We start from the raw sequence: 16,240 nt of genomic DNA, 5'->3' as shown, positions 1-16,240 counted from the left end.
GCAATCAACTGTACGTAGAAACAGTTGATTACAGTACAGTAACTATATAGTACAGTATTAATACTCTAAGTAACCAGTAAATTACTGGCCAAATGTCCGCCAGTAAATGACAGCAGTTTTACAGGGAAGGAACAAGGAAGCTTGCGGTCTTCCCAGGGGGCAGAAGGCTGAACAGTCCTTGGGCAGGGTGGGTGGGGTCTCTGACTATCTTGGTGGCTCTGATTACATTACTGGTGCCATTTAAGGTGGAATGGGACAATTTGAACAAGAAGATGATGAATGAGAAACAGACTAAAGCCTCATATGAAGTCGAACTTTGAAAGACATTTTACAAGAAACTCTTTTGCGGAAAAGTTTTCTCCCAACTGAGATGAGAGCTACATGAAATGACAAATGACAAAATGGCTCTTTTTAATATTTCGGTTGCAACCCCTGAGCTAAGCCTCCTAGTAAGGGGTGATCAGCGCGTGGGGGCAGCGCGTCCCCGTTTGCTCAAACTGTCCACGGCTCAGTCAGGATTGCACAATCGCCACCAGCCCAGTTAACGGCCGCGTTCTGTGGTTCAGATTTTGCCTAGATTGACGGAAGCCTGTGTCAAAATTGTAGCGAAAATTATCACTATAGCTACACAAAAATTTGTAGGCGCTACAGCTACTAGCTACATTTCATAAAACTGTAGCAGCTACAGCTATTAGCTGCAAAAATTTGTAGCTAACTACAAAAAGTAGCACGCTACTTAGCTACTCCCCCATCCCTGGATAAAGGCTACCAGGAACAATAAATGCCAGATGTCTCGGCATGGAGTTGAGGTTCCTAATGGTGTCCTGCGATAATCCGTCCCATGCAGCTTGAATATTCTCATGCAGTTCCTGCAAATTTTGCAGTAGGGTGGTGTGTTGATAGCGCATCCTATAGCGTCCCACACATTTCCAATCAGGGGTAGGTCTTGTGATGCGGCTGGCCATTGCACAGTATCTGTGTCTTCAAGGCAAACTCTTGAGAAGGCAGCAGTATACGGACAAGCGCTGTCCTGTTGCAATAGCGCACCGGAGTGTGCGTTCAGAAAAGTTAGGGCCACTGGTTGTAGGACCACATTGACGTAACATTGGGCTGTCAAAGTGCCTGTTATAAAGACCAAAGATAATCTGGCATCGCACGAAATTGCACCGCAAACCACGAGACCAGGCCTTCTGGACGCGTGACAGCAAACTGTTCACCTTGGCGCTGATTATGGTGCCTCCACACATGGATTCATTGGTCGTCTCCACCAAGACTGAAGTGGGACTCGTCACTGAGGATGTTGCCAGTCGTCGTAACGGTCTGCGTTCATGTAGTCCTGCGTTGGGTGCTCATCTGCCAATGGTGCTGGCACTAACAGGATGACTCATGGGGGCATCACTGCTCGCTGAATGTCCACAATCGTGGCTGTTGGGTCACTCTGCGCATGTCGGACAATCCGTTGGTTTGGTTCATGTAGGTCTCCCAGATCCTTCATGTCGCTGGTGCATGCCTTCTTCTGTCCACTGCAGCCAACAATGTGCTATGGTAATATCCGCACGACCGGTATGGCGCGCCATCTCGCTTCTTGTGATGCGACACCTCTCGAACTCTTCCAACTGCTCAAATTGCTTTCAGACTCTTCTCTGAGTCATCCTTGCTTGCAAAGAATGCTACCAACACAACAGCACAAGTCAGAATGGGAAGCACGTGCAACAGGATGACCTTATATAGCTAGTCAGGTACAGCGATAAGGCCCGCCCTTGCTTACGTCACATGAAACTTGGATCGTTCACATGATCACAATATCAAACCTACGCACCAAATTTCATTCCTGTCGGTTGATTTCTTCTGGGTGCAACTATTTTTTTGATGATGAGTGTATATCCACTATAATAATTATCAGAGAAAATGTTAGAAATTTTGTAGAGCGAACACTGTAAAAATAAAACTTAGAAACGACTGTTACTAAAGCAAATTGTTAGGAAGTTAATAAGTGAAATGCACATTTTGGTGTATCTGCACTGCTAGGGGCACTATAACATAGAATAAAGTGTCATGCAGCCAAAGATTCCCAGCTTTACGTGATTTTATGCATGCTGCAACTATTCAGTGCTATCAGGTTTTTAATCACTTATTATTTTAATCACCCTATCACTATCATTCAGATTAACACTTCATTGTAGTCATTTCTTTGTAATCTTTTGTGCTTTTTTGCCTTTTTAACAAAAAAGAAATAATAATAGTACCATTTTCAACCATTTTTGGTGGCTGAAATTTCAGTACAGCCCTGCAACCCAGAGTGTAGAATTTACCTTTCATTCCATATATGTTGTTTGTCCGCCAGGTGTTTCTGGATCTGTTAAAAGGAAAACAGAGTTAGGGGAATAGTTTGTTGAAAAATCAAATTAACTTGATTTATCACCTACCCGATGTAGTCGATCAGCCAAGACATGGCTGGAACGCTGCTATCAAACACTGGGATTGGACTATCAGCAGACTCATCTGGAGAAGTATGTGCCAAAATCTTATTTTATTTGTTAGATGTCTTGGCTTATCAACTGCATCTTGGGTAAGTGACAAATCATATTACTTAGATTTTTTACAGCACTACTACTTTATTTCACAAACACTCATTCAAATATCATCCATAACACACTGAATTTGAAAATCATTTTGAATTAATAATAATGAGTAAATAATTGAAATATTCATGCTGAGTTTGTGTGTTTTATCATAGTGTTTGCTGTGTGCTACATTTAGTATGTGTTTCCTTCATAACATAGGTCAAAGGTTAGTGCAGTCTCAGTAATTTGAAAGATATGTGAGTTTAAATGTGCCTAAAACATGATTTAATCAGTAAAAGTGGAGTAAAGCTATTTCCCCAATTGAAAATTCCAGGAGGGGAATTGATTCCTCTTGTGCCCTGTAAAGAAACAGCAAATTTACAGCGAAAACACTGCAGTAATGTATTGAATTCCTGTACAAAAGAGCAGATTCCTATGAAAAATGGTCCATTCTGATAGAAACACATCAAGCTTATAGTCGACAAATTTAAAATGTTGGATTTTACAGCAATTAGCTGTTATCTACAAGGCACATTATGAAAGAGGGCGGTGCTTTGTAAAAACCCACATACTCTGTTCTAACTCAGAAACACTTTGGCGGATTGTTATGAAACTTCACAGCATGAACCTTGTTTTATTTGTATATTTGCTTTATTCTTTTGTAATCATGCTAATTTCTCTTCCTACTCGAAATAGAACTGCGTAAGTAAAGTACTTCAAGCGTAATAGAGGTTCTGCCATAAATATCCACAGGAAATATTAACAGCAACTAGATAATATACTCAACAGTTCTTTTATTCAATACTATGTAATTTCTTTCTTTATAGTGTTGATTAACACAAACTTCAAAATTATGTTCTTTCCTAAGAAATCTCATTTTCTTTTCTTAGTAATCGTGTTTCTTTTAAAAGTAGAATTGTTAGAGGTTTCAAGTAGTTTTATGTAACTGCTGTGTGAAATCAGAGTGCTTTAAGTATAATAGGTTGTATGTTCATTAGCAATGCTTATGTATGAAATCACATGTTTAGAATGTTCCTTTACTTAGTTATTTAAATACAGTTTAGATCATGTAAATGAGAAGATGCAGCTTTGTAGAGCTACAGCTCAGTAAAGCTCATCAACCACACTGTCATAATTGTGAATGTAGATTACTGAATTTTACTTTGTGTTTCTTTATCTGTAACTGTTTCTTTATTAGCTGTTTTTGGACCTGCTGAGAAGAAAAGAATCTTCTCATTTTAAATTCTAAATATTTATATGCACAGTTTGTTGCTTTCTACCTTAACAGTGTATTATGATTCTTGGGTTACAGTTTCAGTAGCCTACGTTCAAATGTACTAGTTTTTAGTGTTTTTACTGGCCTTGTATTTTTATATGTATTTATATTGTGTGTAGTAGCAATATTTTAATGTCTAATAAGTTACCTGAGGTCTGAGTGGCTCCGTCAGTTCTGTTTGTTTCTCTCAGAACACAAACTGGACATGGTGGAGGGCTGAGATCTGCTTTAAAGTAAACAGTGTTAGATCTCATGATTTCATACACACTTCTTTACAGATTACAAAATACATCATATTAATTAATACTAACATATTTACAAAATTATTATGACAGTATTTATTATATTCCTGTTTTCTTTGTTTTTAAAGTATCTTAAACGCGTTTAGTGCTTATGTTATTATATGAACTGTATATGATGGTGTATTAGATGGTGTTACCTGAGGTCTGAGTGGCTCCATCAGTTCTGTTTATTTCTCTCAGAACGCAAACTGGACAAGATGGAGGACTGAGAACTGCTTTAAAATATTACATTATTTGATTGCTCAGTGACTCAAAAACTGAAACATTATTAAAATACTGAATTTGTCCATAGAAAGACAGTCAACTCCAGAATTGTTGGCACCCCCTCAGGAAACTGACCAAAACAACTACATCAAATAACCAATTGACACAATGAGGAGAACAACAGATGTGCTACATTTTCAAGAAACACTGTTAATTATTAAAAAATGTGAAAGCTGTTTCTGGACCTGCTGAAAGGAAAACAGGTTAAATGTCATCTCAACTCATTTATACTATATAAAAATAATGATAACATTTTAGGAGTTTCTGCAGTTTATTATAACTTTTGTTTTCTTTATTTTTTTTAAGTGTTTCAATTCTGTTTCTGTTTCTATGTAATTACATGTCCTGTAAATGATGGTGATGGTGATGGATGGTGTTACCTGAGGTCTGAGTGGCTCCATCAGTTCTGTTTATTTCTCTCACAGCACAAACTGGACATGATGGAGGACTGAGATCTGTTTTAAAATAAACATTCATAGATTAATATGCTCATACATGTTTCCTTTTATGTTTTTTAAATGCTTTGATTGCTCAGTGACTCAAAAACGGAATCATAATTTTAATACTGAATTTGTCCTTAGATAGACAGTCAAGTGAAGAAATTATTGGCACCCCTCAGGATCACATAAAACAACGGAAACAGTGATTTAAATCTTCCTCAAAATGTTCAGAGAACAACAGATAAGCTTTTCTTTTTGCTTGTTTAATGTCATCATCATTCATTTAAATCATATACAAAATAATGCTAACTTTTATGCAAAGTTATTATGACAGTATATGCAGTTTATTATAATTTCTGTTTTCTTTTATATTTTAGTAATGTATAGTATAGTATATTGTTGTAATGATATGTACTGTAAATGATGGTGATGGTGATGGATGGTGTTACCTGAGGTCTGAGTGGCTCCATCAGTTCTGTTTATTTGTCTCACAGCACAAACGGGACGTGATGGAGGACTGAGATCTGCTTTAAAATATGACATTCAGAGATAAGTATATTCATGCAGATTTTTGTTACGCTTTACGATGTTTTGATTGCTCAAGTTATTAAAAAATGTAACCGTAAGTACAGTAACACATTTCTCATTAATGGCAAAGTCATTAATATACATAACATGTTTAGAGGACAAGAGTTTCAGATAATAACAATAAAAAAACAATAGCTGAGCTACATTTCAGTTACCTGAGGTTTGAGTGGCTCCATCAGCTCTGATCACTTCTCTCAGAACAGAAACTTGAGTTGATGGGACGCTGAGCTCTTCTTAAAAATGTGACATACAGAATTTCATATTAGCCAAAATATTTACTGTTCTATTTCATCGTTGGATGGAAAACATTGACCTTAATATTTGACAAGAACATTTCCACAAACTGTATGTTTACTGCCACAGAATCTTCATGTAATGGTAACACACTATATGGCCAAAAGTATGTGGACATTCCTCCTAATTACTCAGTTCAGGTGTTTCAGTCACATATTCAGTACTTTTAACCCTAATACAATGATGTCGTATATGACGTATATGACATCGAAGGATGTTGCACTTAAAAGTATAAATTTTGGGAACGCTGCATGCTACAGACTTACTTTTATTTGGAAGGCTAACCGCAGCAATAACTCTTTAACAAGAGAAATGGATACATAATCACAGAAGAGATTCAGTGTTGGGTGTGACATTATAGATTTATTTTAGTCCCAAAAAAGACAGTGCAGCTGAAGCCTGGCTTACAAAGGGATACAATCGCCCCAGAGCCCTCATTAAAATGGCATAATGCTACAAAATAAAAGTAATACTCTTAAGAGGCAGTTTTCCCAAGATTTAGTCTTTGAGGTACAACGTCAAGTGATGAGAAGGGTAAACCTGAGAAGGGTAAAACCTGACACTGTCATAGGATGCCATCTGTGCCACAGGTCAGTTTGTGATATTTCTGCCCTGCTAGATCTGCCCCTGTCAACTGCACTATTATTGTGAAATGGAAGTGTCTTGGAGCAACAACAGCTCAGCCATTAAGCGGTAGACCACACAAACTCACAGAGCGGGGCCACCAAGTGAAGTGTGTAGCGTGTAAGAGTTGCCTATCATCTGTTGCTAAATGGCCTCACACAAACCAAAGATCACTATGTGCAATGCCAAGTGTTGGCTGGAGTGGTGTAAAACACACCGTCACTGGACTCAGTGAAAACATGTTTTCTGGAGCGATTAATCTGGGTTTGGCGAATGCCAGGAGAACACTACCTACAGGAATGCATAGGGCCAACAGTAAAGTTTGGTGGAGGAGGGATAATGAGCTGGGACTGTTCTTCAGGGTTTGGTCCCCTCAGTTCCAGTGAAGGGTGATGTTGATGCTACAGCACACAAAGACATTTTACACAGTTACACACTTCCAACTTTGTGGCACCAGTTTGGGGAAGATCCTTTCCTGTTCCAGCATGACTGAGCCCCTGTTCTTTATAAAGGTTTGACAAGTTTGGTGTGGAGGAACTCCAGTGGCCTGCATAGAGCCCTGACCTCAACCACACTGAACACCTTTGGGATGAACTGGAATGTTGACTGTGAGCCAGACCTTCTCGTCCAACATCAGTACCTCACAAATGCTTTTTTGACTGAATGGTCACATATTTCCACAGACACACTCCAACATCTTGTGGAAAGCCTTTTCAGAAGAGTAGAAGCTGTTATAGCCATAAAGGGGGGACAACTTCATTATTTTTCATGGATTTGAAATGGGATATGGAACAAGCTCGTATAGGTGTGATGGTCAGGTGTCCACATTCTTTTGGCCACACAGTGTATGTATATGTTAAGAAAATCTAAGGCAGAGGCAATACAAATCACAAAATGCCACAAAATCATTAATCCAGTGCAGCTTATACCGATGCAGAGCATGCTCTATTCATTATTAGCTGAAAAAGCTAAAGTAAAAGGCTGTGTAAGTAAAAACGCAATGCAAACATGGACAGCTCCACAGTGGATCACATTTAAAATCAGTGCTTGTTGAGTGACCTTTTCATTTTCATTGTATTTGGTAGATCCATCTTCAAATGTTTCTTAGTATTTTTATCCTCTTTCAAAATGAATTTTATCTTTGATTTGAATGAAAAGTACAACCCCATTTCCAAAAAAGTTGGGATGCTGTGTAAAATGTGAATAAAAACAAAATTCAATGATGTGCAAATCATTTAAACCCTATATTTTACTGCAAATAGTACAAAAACAACAAATCAAATGTTGAAAGTGAGAAATTTTATTGTTTTTTGAAAAATATATGCCCATTTTGAAATTGATGCCAACAACACATTCCAAAAAAGCTGGGATGGGGGCTCGTTTACCACTGTGTTTCATCATGTGAGGTTCAACAACACTGTAAGTGTTTGGGAATTGAGGAGACACTGCTGTAGTTTTGAAAGTGAAATGTTTTCCCATTCTTGTTTGATACAGGATTTCAGCTGCTCAACAGTTCAGGGTCTCCTTTGTCATATTTTTCATTTTATAATGCTCCAAATGTTTTCAGTGGGTCAGGACTGCAGGCAGGTCAGTTTAGCACCCGGACTTCTTTAATGCTGTTGTAATACGTGCAGAATGTAGTTTCACACTGTCTTGCTGAAATAATCAAGGCCTTCCCTCTCTGAAAAAGACACCGTCTGGATGGCAGCATGTCGCCAAAACCTGTATATATCGTTCAGTATTAATGGTGCCTTCACAGATGAGCATGTTGTCCATGCCATGTGCACTAATGCATCCCTATACCATCATGAATACTGGCTTTTGAACTGTGCACTGATAACAAGCTGAGTGGTCTTTAGCCTGGAGGACACAGTGTCCATGATTTTCAAAAAGAAATTTGAAAATGTTGTTTTGTTGGACCACAGGACAATTTTCCACTTCACCTCAGTCCACTTTAAATGAGCTCGGGCCCAGAGAAGGTGGCAGCATTTCTAGATCCTGTTTATATCTGGTTTCTTCTTTGCGTTTTAGAGTTTTAACTTGCATTTGTGGATACAGCGACGAACTGTTTTCGCAGACAATGGTTTTCAGAAGTGTTTCTGAGCCCATGCAGTGATTTCCTCTACAGAATCATGTCTGTTTTTAATGCAGTGCCGCCTGAGGGCCCAAGATCACTGCCAGCAAATACTGGTTTTTGGCCTTGTCCCTTACATACAGAGATTTCTTCAGATTCTCTGAATCTTTTAATGATATTATGTACTGTAGATGATGAAGAGCAAAAGTTCTTTGATATTTTATGTTGAGAAACGTTATTCTTCAATTGTTGCACTTTGATGGTGCAGTCTTTCACAGAGTGGTGAACCCCTCCTCATCTTTACTTCTGAAAGACTGCTTTTTTATACCCAGTCATGTTACTGACCTGTTGTCAATCAACCATTAGGTGTTTTTTAAGCATTACACTTTACCAGCCTTGTGTTGCCCCCGTCCCAACTTTTTTGGAATGTGTTTATGGCATATACTTTTCAAAAAACAATAAAATTTCTCAGTTTCAACATTTGATATGTTGTCTTTGGTGCATTGTCAATGAAATATAGGGTTTAAATGATTTGCACATCATTGCATTTTGTTTTTATTTACATTTTTCACAGCATCACAACTTTTTTGGAAATGGGGTTGTAGTATGAATTCTGTCTTGTTCTTTCACTAGTTGTTAGAATACTGTTTGAATACAACTCTACTCTAAATTAAATGCTAGAATGACAGAACATAAAACATTTGTGCACTGTTTCCAGGAGGATTCTTCTCCGTATGCAAACATTATCACTGTACTAGATAGATGAGGAACAACATTTGAAGGTGAAACAATGTTTAATGTGTTTTACGTCTTTGATGTGTATATGATGGTGCACTGGTGAAGAACTGTTACCTGAGGTCTGAGTGGCTCCTTCAGTTCTGTTTATTTCTCTCACAGCACAAACTGGACATGACGGAGGGCTGAACTCTCCTGTAAATAACTTAGTGTTAGATCTAATCATTTATACTTTATTATTTATTGATCAGTTTTTCAATGTTGAGTATTTGTTCAATAATTGGATCATAACTGGAATGCTGTTTTCTCGTGTGGAAATATCACTATAAACTGTCTTTTCTTCTGTCTTACACTTGCAAAAGCTGCATTCCAGGCTTTGAAATAAAGAGAAAACTAGCTGAGCTACATTAACAGTAAATGCATGGAACTGAAATGGATTAGATTCAAAACCAATAAATCTCTTCCATGCACTTCTTACAGCGTGATTATTAAATACAACTCAGAGCAGCTGTACAGTTTCATGTAAAGTTTGAATTGTTTTTTAATTGTAAGTGAAAATAGGTTAATTGTTTAATAGGTTACTTATGTTTTGCATAGACTACATTTTTTTGACTCTGACTCAGATTTTTCAACCTTCTCCAATGTGTTTAATTCAGCAAATAATCAGTAATTGTGCATTAAAATGTGTAGAAGTGTTTTCTCTGTAGAGGATGTGTAACTTATTTACACTCAGAAAATCAACAAAACGTCATTTGACCAGGGGCGCCCAAACTTTTGACTACAACTGTGAATTAATGATGGTAACTATGCAGCTTTATAGAGGAAAGGAGTAAAGCTCATCCACCACTCTCTGTAAAATACTGTGAATGCAGATTTCAGTGTTTTACCTTGTGTTTCTTTATCTTTACTTGTTTCTTGGTTAATCGTTTCTGGACCTGCAAAAGGAAAAAAGTTACATGGTTAATGTGATCTAGATAGCGCTCTATCTGTACATATTTACAAACATATTCAGATACATATCTGAATGTATTATTAAAACTGGAGTACTGCATAATTAGCAGTTATAATAATATGTTAAACTGCTAAAAATAACTGGATTTGTTATTTTTTCCATCAGAATATTGACAGAGGTGGGCAATATGGCTAAAAATCATGATACTTCAAGACAATTTCATGATACACGATATGTCACTGTTTTTATTTGTATTAAAATACTGTCAAAAACAGTGAGCATAATATTTTTGTCAGTATCTGGCACTAAATCCAGTTAAACAATATATATCGTCATAATGATCAGCCCTATGGACAATAAACAAAGAATGAGTAATAAATAAATAAATAATTTTTGTTAAAAACAGTGGGCATAGCTAGATGATTTTGGGATACCATTCAGATCTTTCAAAAGGGAATTCCACTGATCTTTTGGTTAAGTAAAGAAAGCCATTCAGAGTAGTTTGATGTAAATAAGCTGCCTTATGTGAGTGAAAATGAAAATGCAGTGAAAGGGTTAAGGGTGTTAATCAGCTCTACTCACCAACAAGGAAACATGTTTCTTCTTCTAAATGACCGCAAGAAAAAAAATGATATCTTGAAAAGATTTGCCTCATTTATCTCTTACTTTTTAATAAATATAGTTAGTTCTCATATAGTGCTCAGTAAAAATATTATGCATGTTCAGGCTGCTTTCTGTGAAGATGTAATCAGGACATTTGTATTAATGATGGAGATGCAACTTCCTCACAACAACAAACTGAGTCTTACCTACTGGTGTGGGCTCTGGGTCCTTTTGGAAAATGTGGCCTGATAGCAAAAAATAGAAGACATGATGACAGTGTTATTACAATAACTGAAAGGCAAAAGAAGCATTTTGAAAAAACACTATCAAAAATGATTGTATTTGACAGTTCACACACTGCGCTGCACTAAATCCAATTAAACTGGACTAGTTTTGCTGTCCATGTGATAAAACATGAAGTTAGTGTTCTTTATGCACTGACGAAACCAATAATACACTCAGAAAAGCATATTGTGACATTATCACAGTAATAATAAATATTGTTATATCGTGAACCCCTGCTGATGACTAAACATCCCTTACCTCTGATCTTTAAGATGAGGGCTGCTATTACAACCAACAACAACAGACAGATCACCAGTGAGATGATGAAGGCCGTCCATCCGGGAGAAACTCCTGGTTCTCCTGGTAATAATATACCACATTTTTCCTTATTTATCTGAGAACCAAAACTGTTCAGATGTTTAGATGATCATTAAACCGCATCACAAAGAAAGTTAGTGGTCTTACCTGTTCGATCTTGAGAGGCAGGTCTGAGTGTTAGCACTCTTCCCTCTCTCGTCTCCTGATCAGATAAACCCACAGAACAGGAGATCCACTCTGACTCCGAGGGAGAGAGAAGCAGCCAAGAGCTCACACTGACCAACCCTTCAGAGTCTTAAAGAGAGAGAGAGAGACAGAGAGGACGTAGAACACACTGACACATTGAGCACAAGTAGTAAATGCTCCAGGGGATCCTCATGGCGTCTGTCGAGAAAGTCCCGCCCTATAAGCAAAGGAGCCAAACAGCTTGCTAGTTAAACCACGAGTGGGGAAAGCCCTCCTTGTTGTTGAGATCTACAAAAGTGCAGTAATCCGAGACAAATGCTATGAGGCTGGGCCGGCAGTTGAGCAATGCTACACTGCAGCTATGAGGCTGGGCTGGCTGTTGAGTGATGCTACACTGCAGCTATGAGGCTGGGCCAGCTGTTGAGTGATGCCACACTGCAGCTGTGAGGCTGGGCTGGCTGTTGAGTGATGCTACACTGCAGCTATGAGGCTGGGCCGGCTGTTGAGTGATGCCACACTGCAGCTGTGAGGCTGGGCCGGCTGTTGAGTGATGCCACACTGCAGCTATGAGGCTGGGCCAGCTGTTGAGTGATGCCACACTGCAGCTGTGAGGCTGGGCCGGCTGTTGAGTGATGCTACACTGCAGCTATGAGGCTGGGCCAGCTGTTGAGTGAAGCTACACTGCAGCTATGAGGCTGGGCCGGCTGTTGAGTGATGCTACACTGCAGCTATGAGGCTGGGCCGGCTGTTGAGTGATGCTACACTGCAGCTGTGAGGCTGGGCCGGCAGTTGAGCGATGTTACACTGTAGCTATAAGACTGGGCTGGCTGTTAAGCGATGCCACACTGCGGCTATGAGTCTGATCCGGCAGTTGAGCAATGTTACACTGCAGCTATGAGGCTGGGCCGGCTGTTGAGCGATGCTACACTGCAGCTGTGAGGCTGGTCCGGCAGTTGAGCGATGTTACACTGTAGCTATGAGGCTGGGCTGGCTGTTGAGCGATGCCACACTGCGGCTATGAGGCTGGACCGGTGGATGAACAATGCTTAACTGCATTTATGAGGCCCGGCTGGCTGTTGGTGCGTTGGATCTGAACTCAAGATCAGGATTGAGCACCCCTGGAATAGAACTTCAGGCCAAAATGTAAGACACATGCTCTACACTGCCCTCTGATGGAGTTCAGGGTTCAGACAGCACATAGGTGTAAGCTGAGAACATATAACATAAACATTGGAATCTTATTCAGTTTCAGCCAAACTGGTTTTTCAAGAGTTAATGTTTCATGTTATGCATTGTTTCTGCTGTTTGTAAAGCAGATATAGATCATTAAAACATTAAAAAAAAGGTAATAACCACTTTTAAAGGTCAGGCACATCTTTTCACAGCTGTCCATTGCTTTATATTGTTTTTAGAAAACAAGACTGAGATTATTCTGAATATGTTGCTGTATATTCCACTAGAACTGAAACACATTTTGATTTCTAACTCTACCTAAAGCTATAACCAAGAATGTTGGTCACTTTGAAATTTAACACAGTTTTAAATCTGTTTATAGTGTTTACAAACAACACTGTCAACACTGTTTCTGAGGTCTCTTCCTTCTTCGTTTCTCCAGGTTAGAGTGGGCTTTGGTGACCACCCACTTGATGCACAGGTAACATTCACCTGTTCTCCAGCTTCAGCCAATGAGAGGAGAAGAGGAGATCCAACCACTAGAGGATTGAATAGAGTGTAAGTTGGGTTTGTTCATTATTTTACACTGAATTATACAACACTGTGTAAAAACACTTAAAACATAAACATTTTGCATACAATTGAAATAACAATTGGAGTATTAAATAACAAATTTAGTAACAATGTGGAACCAAGAAAGGTGGTAACATGTCTGTTTAACCTAGTGACAGATCAAGGTTAACCAAAACACCCTGATGAGGGCTCATGTTTATGTGTTAAACCATGTCTTAACCTGGAACAGTGAAGAACATGCTTCCCTTTTCATACCATCGATGACTCTCGACAAAACACACATATTCTCCTCTGTCTGCTACTGTGAGGTTCTCCAGTTTCAGAGAGACGTTCCCTTTCTGCAGTTCTCCAGAGAGACACTCTGCCTCTGTACTGAGGATCTCCAGCGTTCTCCTGGACCTTTCGGTCTTTGTACAGTAGAATTGGGTTTTCTTTGTCATTGGGGCTGTACCAGTGTATTTCATAGTCCTTACAGTTCAGTGGTGGAGAGAGTGAGCACGGCAGGACAACTGAAGATCCTTTCTGTCCTAATACACCATCAGGAACCACCAGAGAGAATTTATCTAAAAAAGAGAGATTATTTTTGTTAAAATGAAATTTGAAATCCAACATTTATGGAAATATAAGACCCTCTTTACATCTGGACCTTTCATGTATCAGGATTATATATAAATAGGGCTCATCCACATAAAAATGCAGGTGTAAATGCACCCATTTAAAACTGAGATCTGAGATCTGAAATCTGATCACTTAAACTACTTCAGAAGGTCCGAGATGCATCTTTAGTCAGATCTTATACAACTCTAAAGGCATCCATCTCTCCAAGTCACATTAGACCAACAAAACCCCTCTTATTACTGTGAAGACGCCTCTACTTGCTGTTTTGCTTATGGAGGAAAATATGCCCACTAGACTGTGATGCCTAAAGAGAAGCATTAACTCCTGAGTTTCTCCTCTGGGACTAATTCAGTAGTCTTCTGCACCCTGAGCCAGTTAAAGCACTAGTTTGGCCAGTTTGGTCTTTACTTCACCTCATCGTTATTCGCTGTTTTGTTTCAGTACATTACATAACAAATGATATGCATGATCAAGGACTTAAAGCCGCATTATGCGAAAATTGGTATGTTTTGCTCTTTGGCTCCCCAATCCATATGCCTGTGTGTATGCGAAGGGGATTCAGATTCTGCCGGGGAGTTGGAATTCTGCACAACACCAGCAAAGGCAACATCAGAAAAAAAGATCCATGTCAACTTACAAGGTAGAGTAGCATTACAGGACTTTATTCCAGGAGGTTGCACACATTCAAGGCTTATTCAGCTGAGACTGACAAAGACTGACCGAACTCTTTGATTGAATGGGATGAGGTTTTTTTTTGCATGCTAGCCCGAAACTAGACTGAGGTTAAATGACTTAATGCATCCGTAAAAACTACAAAACACCATGAGACAGGGTTGACAGATAAGGTTACAGCCTTCGGTGCAATCTTTCATTAATAACTTTGGTAGGGATGAATACTGTTGAATTTTGTTGTTTTCCCGTTAGCCATGACTGTTTTGCATCCTTTAATCTCTTTTAGCTCTCACCAATGAGTAAAAGCCAGTCTGAGATCTTCTCCACTTCCACCGACAATGTCTTCTTCTGTTTCTTTGGAGCCTCTGCCATGATGTCAATGCTGGGAACACCAAGCTAGGTTCTTCTTAAAGCTAGCTGAATACCTATAGTTGTTTGAGTGTGACATGGTGCCAAAATGTGTTGCGCAGTTCCTGTGAGTGTTCTCACGCTGCTCCTCCAAAGTTACATAGCGCTATAGCAGGTGTTCAGGGCCTGGAATGGCAATAACAGAGATGCCACTCTACCATCATAATAATGAGGCTGTCAATTTAACCTTTTAACTCCTTGGGACCACAATAGTCAAATAGATGGGCGATGTCATTTTAAACTCTTATAATAAAAGAAGCTGAACTCACAATTTTTTTTCCTACTGAAAGTCGACCCATTTTTCCACAAATCTGAGCTATAAACTGGATCTTAGATGGCGTCTCTTCAGTGATATGCTCTGTAAAAATCATTTTTATTAAAAAATACAAAGAGCGTCTAAGATTTTTGGCTTTCAGCAGTAAATTGTAAGCATATAGCAATATGCACATAATCATAAAACACATTTTCTGCATCAATTAATATTGTGTCAATTTTTTTAATTGGGGAAATTTAACCCAATAACGAAGGGGCCATGTGGCACAGTACATTTAGCATTCAAGTCCAAAAAAATTATTTCTTGGCAAAATATAAATAGGCCTGGAGCTTTATTTACAGAAAATAATCACATTTAGATCACAATGGCAATATTGGTATGAAAAATCGCAGTTAAATATTTTTCCAAATCGTTCAGCCATGACCACAATAACTAACACAGGAGGCTAATAATTCTAAACAGACAGTATTATAAACACTGGTGTGAAGCCAGTGTAATGAAATTAATAACCTCCTGAAAAATTGTAATTTTCAAAGTGACAACTGTATTTTTTTATAGAGCAGAAAAAACAATTAACAACATGTTATTGGTTGTTGTATATGAGCTGATCTGTATATTACCAATCAAATCTGTCGAGTCTGAAGTGCATTTGCGTTTGGTTAAAATCTTGTTTCAATCCAGATACAAGTGACATGAAATGACCAGGTATAAACAGGGACTAAGGGTTTTGGTGACACCAATGAATTACCTGCATTTGAACAGCTAAGAAGGTTAAACATCAGCAATAGGAGAAGCATAACTGTAAATGGAAAGCAATATTAGTTAGCCTAAGCGTGACCCAGTGCATTAGTTTGTGTATCGCAGTAAAAGCAATTTTACCTGATAAGTGAGCCGCAGCTCCTCTTACTGCACACAAACTCACTACTGTCTATAGGTCTGTGCTATGTAAGTATGCTGAACTCAAACAGAGGGTGGTGGGTCAATGCCCCACTACAGCAGTGGGAGAAATGCTCGCAT

General features: G+C 38.8%; 1 pseudogene; it reads right to left on the bottom strand.

Annotated features, from left to right (window-relative positions):
- Window positions 1-1,384: 1,384 nt before the first annotated feature.
- Window positions 1,385-16,020, bottom strand: LOC118801885 (annotated as a pseudogene).
- Between the last annotated feature and the right edge of the window lie 220 nt (window positions 16,021-16,240).

The sequence above is a fragment of the Colossoma macropomum genome, unplaced genomic scaffold (genome assembly GCF_904425465.1).
Source record: "Colossoma macropomum unplaced genomic scaffold, Colossoma_macropomum, whole genome shotgun sequence".
Lineage (NCBI taxonomy): Eukaryota > Metazoa > Chordata > Actinopteri > Characiformes > Serrasalmidae > Colossoma > Colossoma macropomum.
Note: the sequence above shows the minus strand (reverse complement) of the source record. Positions and strands in the feature narration are given on the sequence as shown.